This window comes from Carcharodon carcharias, chromosome X (genome assembly GCF_017639515.1).
Source record: "Carcharodon carcharias isolate sCarCar2 chromosome X, sCarCar2.pri, whole genome shotgun sequence".
Classification (NCBI taxonomy): domain Eukaryota; kingdom Metazoa; phylum Chordata; class Chondrichthyes; order Lamniformes; family Lamnidae; genus Carcharodon; species Carcharodon carcharias.
Genome location: NC_054507.1, coordinates 6,684,574 through 6,697,055, shown reverse-complemented (window position 1 = coordinate 6,697,055; position 12,482 = coordinate 6,684,574). Strand labels below are relative to the sequence as shown.

General features: G+C 38.8%; 1 protein-coding gene across 1 annotated transcript in view; it reads right to left on the bottom strand.

Annotated features, from left to right (window-relative positions):
- LOC121273197 (calcitonin gene-related peptide type 1 receptor-like) overlaps nt 1-12,482 on the bottom strand; it is a 184,631-nt gene that overhangs the window by 13,215 nt on the left and 158,934 nt on the right. The window lies entirely within an intron of this gene.

Genomic DNA, 12,482 nt, shown 5'->3' with positions numbered 1-12,482 from the left:
GCAAAGAGGCCCTGGACACATCCAACAAATGATTTGAATGACCTGACCAACTCAAGAAAGGTCAGCAGCCAAAACCCTGCAGTGCCGTCCCTCCCACGCCATCTCAGCAGTCTTCCTCTCTGCCCCCCACAACACTTCCCTCAGCACCAGTCAAGTCAGCTTGACCCCACCCCCTTCTCTCGACCTCACTTTTTGAACATGCTCAATTCCTGCTTCCTGCCAGGAATCTCGCTCAACTCCTCAATCACCTGCACTCACTCTCGCTTCACATCCTGAGAGGGTACCGCACCGCCATTCCTCAAAGGCACACTATTCCCGCTCTGTATGCGTCTGCTAGATTCATACCGTCACCGTACGCACTGCATCCATCGGGGGCACACACTCCTCAGAGACCCCCAGCTCTGTGCCATACACCCCCTGCAAGAGAAGAGAGTGTAGAACGCCAGAGAGAAGGCAATGACCAGAGGAGGGCCCCGGGGTGGTTGGTGGGGGGGGATTGTTAAAGTTTCTCCAAAGGAGGAGGGAGTGCTCAATATTGGGGGTACCTCAAGACCCTCGGTTATTGGTGATGCTGAGGCTGCAGTCCATCAGGCTCAGATCACCCCCAAAACACTCTCAGTGAGCCTCGGAGCCTTCCCTAACTCTGATCATGTCTTTATTCAGCCTTAGCAACAGAGGGAGCTGGTGGCGTTGTGGTGTTTTTAACAGGACTAGTAACCAGAAACACAGGGTAACGCTCTGCGGAGCCGGGTTTGAGTCCAGCCAGGGCAGACGGTGGTGGTATCTGAATTCAATAAACATCTGGAATGAAAAGTCTGATGACTGTGAAACCATTGTCGACTGTCGTAAAAACCCATCTGGTTCCCTAAGGCCCCGATAGGGAAAGAAATCTGCTGTCCTTACCTGGTCTGGCCTACAGCCAATGTGGTTGACTCTTAAATACCTGGAACCTGCACCACATGGAATGCAGTGGCTCAAGAAGACAGCTCACCACCACCTCCTCAAGGGCCCACGCCCCATAAATAAGCAATGATAAATTCCTCTCACTTGCTATTGGCAAGGACAGAGATGCAGTGAAGAGGAGGGACAGCAGCCACTGCCAGAGGTAGTGACAGACCTGCCACACTCGCTACCTAGAGCAGAAAGAGATGATGGAGGAGAGCAACTCAAATAAAGCTGTGGCTTTAACCACTTTGTGGAACATGCAGCGTGGTGAACCCTCGGGGAAGGGTAACCAGACGGCCACTTTGTAGACTCTGGATGAACATATGTACTAGATTCAACAAGCTGGTAGATGGATGAAATCAAGCCTTCCAGGCTTTCACTGCCCACCACACCCCTGTCCCCAACCTGTCAGGCAGGAGAGCTGAGGTCCCAGAGGGGAGAGAATGGCTGAACAGAGCTTTCTCAGTACATGTCTGCGTATCTCATTTCCACCCCTTTGACCAATAGGTAACGTGGTGCCCGGACTCCAGCTGCTCCACACTCAGTGATACAGTCCTCATTCCAAAAGCCAGTGGTCATCAGCCAAGAAATCCACACAACACTGAAAAAATACAGAACAGCTTGCCACTGATAGTGCATACGCTACTGATTCTGTATAAGCCACTGATTCTGCAGAACACGCTGATTCTATACAATCAACTGATTCTGTAATACCCGTGATCCTGTATAAACCACTGAATATGTATAAACCACTGATTCTGCAGAACACGCTGATTCTATACAAACTACTGATTCTGTAATACCCGTGATCCTGTATAAACCACTGAATCTGTATAAACCACTGATTCTGCAGAACACGCTGATTCTATACAATCGACTGATTCTGTAATACCCGTGATCCTGAATAAACCACTGAATCTGTATAAACCACTGATTCTGCAGAACACGCTGATTCTATACGATCTACTGATTCTGTAATACCCGTGATTCTGTATAAACCACTGATTCTGCAGAACACGCTGATTCTATACAATCGACTGATTCTGTAATACCCGTGATCCTGTATAAACCACTGAATCTGTATAAACCACTGATTCTGCAGAACACGCTGATTCTATACAATCTACTGATTCTGTAATGCCCGTGATCCTGTATAAACCACTGATTCTGCAGAACACGCTGATTCTATACAATCTACTGATTCTGTAATACCCGTGATTCTGTATAAACCACTGATTCTGCAGAACACGCTGATTCTATACAATCTACTAATTCTGTAATAACCGTGATTCTGTATAAACCACTGATTCTGCAGAACACGCTGATTCTATACAATCTACTGATTCTGTAATACCCGTGATTCTGTATAAACCACTGATTCTGCAGAACATGCTGATTCTATACGTTCTACTGATTCTGTAATACCCGTGATTCTGTATAAACCACTGAATCTGTATAAACCAATGATTCTGCGGAACACGCTGATTCTATACAATCTACTGATTCTGTAATACCCATGATTCTGTATAAACCACTGATTCTGCAGAACATGCTGATTCTATACAATCTACTGATTCTGTAATACCCGTGATTCTGTATAAACCACTGATTCTGCAGAACACGCTGATTCTATACAATCTACTGATTCTATAATACCCGTGATTCTGTATAAACCACTGATTCTGTATAAACCACTGATTCTGTATAAACCACTGATTCTATACAATCTACTGATTCTGTAATACCTGTGATTCTGTATAAACCACTGAATCTGTATAAACCACTGATTCTATACAATCTACTGATTCTGTAATATCCGTGATTCTGTATAAACCACTGACTCTGTATAAACCACTGATTCTGTATAAACAACGGATTCTGTATAAACAACGGATTCTGTAGAATCCACAGATTCTGTATAAACAACGGATTCTGTAGAATCCAGATTCTGTATAAACCACTGATTCTGTAATACCCGTGATTCTGTATAAACCATTGATTCTGTATAAACAACGGATTCTATACAAACTACTGATTCTGTAATACCCGTGATTCTGTATAAACCATTGATTCTGTACAAACCACTGACTCTGTATAAACCACTGACTCTGTATAATCCACTGATTCTGTATAAATCACTGACTCTGCATAATCCACTGATTCTGTATAAACAACGGATTCTGTAGAATCCACAGATTCTGTAGAAACCATTGATTCTGTATAAACCACTGATTCTGTATAAATCATTGATTCTGTATAAATCACTGATTCTGCATAAACCACTGATTCTGAAGAATCCACTGATTCTGTATAAATCACTGATTCTGTATGAATCCACAGATTCTGTATAAACCACTGATTCTGTAATACCCGTGATTCTGTATAAACCATTGATTCTGTATAAACCACTGATTCTGTATAAATCACTGATTCTGTATAAATCACTGATTCTGTATAAATCACTGATTCTGTATAAATCACTGATTCTGTATAAATCACTGATTCTGTGGAATCCACTGATTCTGTGGAATCCACTGATTCTGTAGAAGCCACTGATTCTGTAGAAGCCACTGATTATGTATCAACTACTGATTCTGTATAAACCACTGATTCTGTATAATCCACTGATCTGTAGAAACCACTAATTCTGCAGAAACCACTGATTCTGTAGAAACCACTGACTCTGATGAAACCACTGATTCTTTAAAAAACATTAATTCTGTAGAATCCACTGATTCTATAGAATCCGCTGATTCTGTGTAATTCACTGATTCTGTATGAATCATTGATTCTGTAGAATCCATTGATTCTGTACAAACCAGTGGTTCTGTTGAAACCACTGATTTTGTATAAGCCACTGATTCTGTATAACTCACTGATTCTGTATAATCCACCGATTCTGTAGAATCCACTGATTCTGTATAACCCACTGATTCTGTATGAATCACTGATAACGTAGAATCCACTGATTCTGTTGAAACCACTTCTCCGGTAGAAACCACTGATTCTGTATAACCTACTGATTCTATATAAACCACTGATTCTGTAGAATCCACTGATTCTGAAAACTACACTGATTCTGTATAAACCACTGATTCAGCATAAACTACAGATTCTGTAGTACCCACTGATTCTGTCTAACCCACTGATTCTGTATGAACCATTGACTCTGTAGAAAACAATGATTCTGTATAAACCACTGATTCTGTATAAATCATTGATTCTGTATAAATCACTGATTCTGTATGAATCACTGATAACATAGAATCTACTGATTCTGTTGAAACCACTTCTCCGGTAGAAACCACTGATTCTGTATAACCCACTGATTCTGTATAAACCACTGATTCTGTATAAACACTGATTCTGAAAACTACACTGATTCTGTATAAACCACTGATTCAGCATAAACTACAGATTCTGTAGTATCCACTGATTCTGTATAACCCACTGATTCTGTATAAACCACTGATTCTGTATAAACACTGATTCTGAAAACTACACTGATTCTGTATAAACCACTGATTCAGCATAAACTACAGATTCTGTAGTATCCACTGATTCTGTCTAACCCACTGATTCTGTATGAACCATTGACTCTGTAGAAAACAATGATTCTGTATAAACCACTGATTCTGTATAAATCACTGATTCTGTATAAATCACTGATTCTGTATAAATCACTGATTCTGTATAAATCACTGATTCTGTGGGATCCACTGATTCTGTATAAGCCACTGATTCTGCTGAAAATGCTGATTCTGTAGAACATACTTATTCTGTAATATCCGTGATTCTGTATAGACCATTGATTCTGTATGAACCACTGATTCTGTATAAGCCACTGCTTCTGTGGAATCTGCTGATTCTGTACGATCCACTAATTCTGTATGAACCACTGATTCTGTAGAGTCCACTGACCCTGAATAAACCACTGAACCTTTATAAATCAGTGATTTAATACAACTCAGTGATCCTGTATAACCCACAGTATAAGCAACTGATCCTGTATAAATCACTGATTCCATAGAAACCACTGAATCTGTAGAAACCAGTGATTCTGTATCAACCACGGATTCTGTAGAAACCACGGATTCTGCAGAAACCACTGACTCTTTATAAACCACTGATTCTGTAGAAACCACTGATTCTGTAGAAACCACGAATTCTGCAGAAACCACGAATTCTGCAGAAACCACGAATTCTGCAAAAATGACTGATTCTGATGAAACCACTGATTCTGCAGAAACCATTGATTCTGTATAAAACACTGATTTCTGATGAAACTGCTAATTCTGTAAAAAAACAATAATTATGTAGAATCCACTGATCCTGTAAAAAACACTGATTCTGCAGAATTCACTGATTCTGTATCGACCACTGCTTTTGTGGAATCCACTGATTCTGTACAAAGAACTGACTCTGCACCAACCACTGATTCTGCAGAATCCACTGATTCTGGATAAACCACTGACTCTGTGGAATGCACTGATTCTGAACAAAGAACTGACTCTGTGTAAACCATATAATCTGCCGAACACACTGATTCTAAACAATCCATAGATTCTGTAATACCCGTGATTCTGTATGAACCACTGATTCTGTATAAACCACTGACTACATATAAACCACTGATTTTGTATGAATCACTGATTCTGTAGAGACCACTGCTCCTGTAGAAAACACTGAACCTGTATGATCCACTGATTCTGTATAAACAACAGATTCTGCATAAATCAATGATTCTGTAAAATCCACTGATTCTGTATAAACCACTGAATCTGTAGAATCCAGTGATTCTGTATGAACCTCTGATTCTGTATAAATCACTGATTCTGTATAAACCACTGATTCTGTAAAAATCACTGATTCTGTGGAATCCACTGATTCTGTAGAAGCCACTGATTCTGTAGAAGCCACTGATTCTGTAGAAGCCACTGATTCGGTAGAAGCCACTGATTATGTATCAACTACTGATTCTGTATAAACCACTGATTCTGTATAATCCACTGATTCTGTATAATCCACTGATCTGTAGAAACCACTAATTCTGCAGAAACCACTGATTCTGTAGAAACCACTGACTCTGATGAAACCACTGATTCTTTAAAAAACATAAATTCTGTAGAATCCACTGATTCTGTATAAACCACTGATTCTGTATAAACCACTGATTCTGCATAATCCACTGATTCTGCATAATCCACTGATTCTGTAGAATCCACTGATTCTGTAGAATCCACTGATTCTGTGTAATTCACTGATTGTGTAATTCACTGATTCTGTGTAATTCACTGATTCTGTATGAATCATTGATTCTGTAGAATCCATTGATTCTGTACAAACCAGTGGTTCTGTTGAAACCACTGATTTTGTATAAGCCACTGATTCTGTATAACTCACCGATTCTGTATAACTCACCGATTCTGAATAATCCACCGATTCTGTAGAATCCACCGATTCTGTAGAATCCACCGATTCTGTAGAATCCACCGATTCTGTAGAATCCACCGATTCTGTAGAATCCACCGATTCTGTAGAATCCACCGATTCTGTAGAATCCACCGATTCTGTAGAATCCACCGATTCTGTAGAATCCACCGATTCTGTATAACCCACTGATTCTGTATAACCCACTGATTCTGTATGAATCACTGATAACGTAGAATCCACTGATTCTGTTGAAACCACTTCTCCGGTAGAAACCACTGATTCTGTATAACCCACTGATTCTGTATAAACCACTGATTCTGTATAAACACTGATTCTGAAAACTACACTGATTCTGTTTAAACCATTGATTCAGCATAAACTACAGATTCTGTAGTATCCACTGATTCTGTCTAACCCACTGATTCTGTATGAACCATTGACTCTGTAGAATCCAGTGATTCTGTATGAACCTCTGATTCTGTATAAATCACTGATTCTGTATAAATCACTGATTCTGTAAAAATCACTGATTCTGTGGAATCCACTGATTCTGTGGAATCCACTGATTCTGTAGAAGCCACTGATTCTGTAGAAGCCACTGATTATGTATCAACTACTGATTCTGTATAAACCACTGATTCTGTATAATCCACTGATCTGTAGAAACCACTAATTCTGCAGAAACCACTGATTCTGTAGAAACCACTGACTCTGATGAAACCACTGATTCTTTAAAAAACATTAATTCTGTAGAATCCACTGATTCTGTATAAACCACTGACTCTGCATAATCCACTGATTCTGTAGAATCCACTGATTCTATAGAATCCACTGATTCTGTGTAATTCACTGATTCTGTGTAATTCACTGATTCTGTATGAATCATTGATTCTGTAGAATCCATTGATTCTGTACAAACCAGTGGTTCTGTTGAAACCACTGATTTTGTATAAGCCACTGATTCTGTATAATCCACCGATTCTGTAGAATCCACCGATTCTGTAGAATCCACCGATTCTGTAGAATCCACCGATTCTGTAGAATCCACCGATTCTGTAGAATCCACCGATTCTGTAGAATCCACCGATTCTGTACAATCCACTGATTCTGTATAACCCACTGATTCTGTATGAATCACTGATAACGTAGAATCCACTGATTCTGTTGAAACCACTTCTCCCGTAGAAACCACTGATTCTGTATAACCCACTGATTCTGTATAAACCACTGATTCTGTATAAACACTGATTCTGAAAACTACACTGATTCTGTTTAAACCATTGATTCAGCATAAACTACAGATTCTGTAGTATCCACTGATTCTGTCTAACCCACTGATTCTGTATGAACCATTGACTCTGTAGAAAACAATGATTCTGTATAAACCACTGATTCTGTATAAATCACTGATTCTGTATGAATCACTGATTCTGTATAAATCACTGATTCTGTATAAGCCACTGAATCTGTAGAATCCAGTGATTCTGTATGAACCTCTGATTCTGTATAAATCACTGATTCTGTATAAACCACTGATTCTGTATAAATCACTGATTCTGTATAAATCACTGATTCTGTATAAATCACTGATTCTGTGAAATCCACTGATTCTGTGGAATCCACTGATTCTGTAGAAGCCACTGATTCTGTAGAAGCCACTGATTATGTATCAACTACTGATTCTGTATAAACCACTGATTCTGTATAATCCACTGATCTGTAGAAACCACTAATTCTGCAGAAACCACTGATTCTGTAGAAACCACTGACTCTGATGAAACCACTGATTCTTTAAAAAACATTAATTCTGTAGAATCCACTGATTCTGCATAATCCACTGATTCTGTAGAATCCACTGATTCTATAGAATCCACTGATTCTGTGTAATTCACTGATTCTGTATGAATCATTGATTCTGTAGAATCCATTGATTCTGTACAAACCAGTGGTTCTGTTGAAACCACTGATTTTGTATAAGCCACTGATTCTGTATAACTCACTGATTCTGTATAATCCACCGATTCTGTATAATCCACCGATTCTGTATAACCCACTGATTCTGTATGAATCACTGATAACGTAGAATCCACTGATTCTGTTGAAAGCACTTCTCCGGTAGAAACCACTGATTCTGTATAACCCACTGATTCTGTATAAACCACTGATTCTGTATAAACACTGATTCTGAAAACTACACTGATTCTGTTTAAACCACTGATTCAGCATAAACTACAGATTCTGTAGTATCCACTGATTCTGTCTAACCCACTGATTCTGTAGAATCCACTGATTCTGTATAAACCACTGAATCTGTAGAATCCAGTGATTCTGTATGAACCTCTGATTCTGTATATATCACTGACTCTGTATAAACCACTGATTCTGCATAAATCACTGATTCTGTGGAAACCACTGATTCTGCAGAACATGCAGATTCTATACAACCTACTGATTCTGAAATACTCATGATTCTGTATAGACCACTGATTCCATAGAAACTACTGAATCTGCATGAACACTGATTCTGTAGAATCCACTGATTGTGTATGAACCACTAATTCTGCATAAAACACTGATTATGTAGAATCCACTGATTCTGTAGAAACCACTGATTCTATAGATTCCACTGATTCTGTATCAACCACTGATTATGTATAAGCCATAGATTCTGTTTAAACCCCTGATTCCGTAGAAACCACTGATTCTGCAGAAGCCACTGATTCTTTAGAAACCACTGATTCTGTATAATGGACTAATTCTGCAGAATCCACTGATTCTGGATAAACCACTGATTCTGAGGAATCCACTGATTCTGAACAAAGAACTGACTGTGTATAAACCACTGTTTCTGCTGAACACACTGATTCTATACAATCGACTGATTTTGTAATACCCGAGATTCTGTATAAACCACTGGTTCTGTATGAATCACTGATAATGTAGAATCCAATTATCCTGTAGCAAACACTGCTCCTGTAGAAAACACTGATTCTGTATAATCCACTGATTCTGTATAACCACGGATTCTGTATAAATCAATGATTCTGTAAGATCCACTGATTCTGTATAAACCACTGATTCTGTAGAATCCACTGATTCTGTCTAACCCACTGTTTCTGTAGAATCCACTGATTCTGTATGAACCATTGATTCTTTATAAATCACTGATTCTGTGGAATCCACTGATTCTGTATAAACCCCTGATTCTGCAGAAAACGCTGGTTCTATAGAACCTACTTATTCTGTAATACCCATGATTCTGTACAGGCCATTGATTCTGTAGAAACCACTGATTCTGTATGAACCACTGAATCTGCAGAAGCCACAGATTCTGTTTAAGCCACTGATTCTTTATAAAACACAGATTCTGCATAAATCACTGATTCTGCATAAACCACTGATTCTGTATACAACCGTGATTCCATAGAAACCAGTGCTTCTATAGAAACCACTGACTTTGTATCAACCACTAATTCTGCATAAAACACTGATTATGTAGATTCCACTGATTCTGTAGAAACAACTGTTTCTGTATAATCCACTGATTCTGTATCAACCACTGATTATGTATAAGCCATAGATTCTGTTTAAACCCCTGATTCCGTAGAAACCACTGATTCTGCAGAAGCCACTGATTCTGTATAATGGACTAATTCTGCAGAATCCACTGATTCTGTATAATGGACTAATTCTGCAGAATCCACTGATTCTGGATAAACCACTGATTCTGAGGAATCCACTGATTCTCGAACAAAGAACTGACTGTGTATAAACCACTGTTTCTGCTGAACACACTGATTCTATACAATCGACTGATTTTGTAATACCCGAGATTCTGTATAAACCACTGGTTCTGTATGAATCACTGATAATGTAGAATCCAATTATCCTGTAGCAACCACTGCTCCTGTAGAAAACATTGATTCTGTACAATTCACTGATTCTGTATAACCACGGATTCTGTAGAATCCACTGATTCTGTATGAACCACTGAATCTGCGGAAGCCACAGATTCTGTTTAAGCCACTGATTCTTTATAAAACACAGATTCTGCATAAATCACTGATTCTGCATAAACCACTGATTCTGTATACAACCGTGATTCCATAGAAACCAGTGCTTCTATAGAAACCACTGACTTTGTATCAACCACTAATTCTGCATAAAACACTGATTATGTAGATTCCACTGATTCTGTAGAAACAACTGTTTCTGTATAATCCACTGATTCTGTATCAACCACTGATTATGTATAAGCCATAGATTCTGTTTAAACCCCTGATTCCGTAGAAACCACTGATTCTGCAGAAGCCACTGATTCTGTATAATGGACTAATTCTGCAGAATCCACTGATTCTGTATAATGGACTAATTCTGCAGAATCCACTGATTCTGGATAAACCACTGATTCTGAGGAATCCACTGATTCTCGAACAAAGAACTGACTGTGTATAAACCACTGTTTCTGCTGAACACACTGATTCTATACAATCGACTGATTTTGTAATACCCGAGATTCTGTATAAACCACTGGTTCTGTATGAATCACTGATAATGTAGAATCCAATTATCCTGTAGCAACCACTGCTCCTGTAGAAAACATTGATTCTGTATAATTCACTGATTCTGTATAACCACGGATTCTGTAGAATCCACTGATTCTGTATGAACCACTGAATCTGCGGAAGCCACAGATTCTGTTTAAGCCACTGATTCTTTATAAACCACAGATTCTGCATAAATCACTGATTCTGCATAAACCACTGATTCTGTATCCAACCGTGATTCCATAGAAACCAGTGCTTCTATAGAAACCACTGACTTTGTGTCAACCACTAATTCTGCATAAAACACTGATTATGTAGATTCCACTGATTCTGCAGAAACCACTGATTCTGTATAAACCACTGACTCTGTATCAACCACTGATTCTGTATCAACCACTGATTCTGTATCAACCACTGATTATGTATAAGCCATAGATTCTGTTTAAACCCCTGATTCCGTAGAAACCACTGATTCTGCAGAAGCCACTGATTCTTTAGAAACCACTGATTCTGTATAATGGACTAATTCTGCAGAATCCACTGATTCTGTATAATGGACTAATTCTGCAGAATCCACTGATTCTGGATAAACCACTGATTCTGAGGAATCCACTGATTCTGAACAAAGAACTGACTGTGTATAAACCACTGTTTCTGCTGAACACACTGATTCTATACAATCGACTGATTTTGTAATACCCGAGATTCTGTATAAACCACTGGTTCTGTATAACCACGGATTCTGTATAAATCAATGATTCTGTAAGATCCACTGATTCTGTATAAACCACTGATTCTGTAGAATCCACTGATTCTGTCTAACCCACTGTTTCTGTAGAATCCACTGATTCTGTATGAACCATTGATTCTGTATAAATCAATGATTCTGTATAAACCACTGATTCATTATAAATCACTGATTCTGTGGAATCCACTGATTCTGTATAAACCCCTGATTCTGCAGAAAACGCTGATTCTATAGAACCTACTTATTCTGTAATACCCATGATTCTGTACAGGCCATTGATTCTGTAGAAACCACTGATTCTGTATAATGCGCTAATTCTGCAGAATCCACTGGTTCTGTATAAACCACTGATTCCGTAGAAACCACTGATTCTGTAGAAACCACGGATTCTGCATAGACAGTTGATTCTGTATAAACCACATATTCCGTATAAACCACTGATTCTGTCGAACCCGCTGGTTCTGTAGAAACCACTGATTCTGCATAAACTACTGATTCCGTAGAAACCACTAATTCTACACAAACCACTGATTCTGTATAAACCACTGATTCTGTAGAATCCACTGATTCTGTCTAACCCACTGTTTCTGTAGAATCCACTGATTCTGTATGAACCATTGATTCTGTATAAATCAATGATTCTGTATAAACCACTGATTCTTTATAAATCACTGATTCTGTGGAATCCACTGATTCTGTATAAACCCCTGATTCTGCAGAAAATGCTGATTCTATAGAACATACTTATTCTGTAATACCCATGATTCTGTACAGGCCATTGATTCTGTAGAAACCACTGATTCTGTATA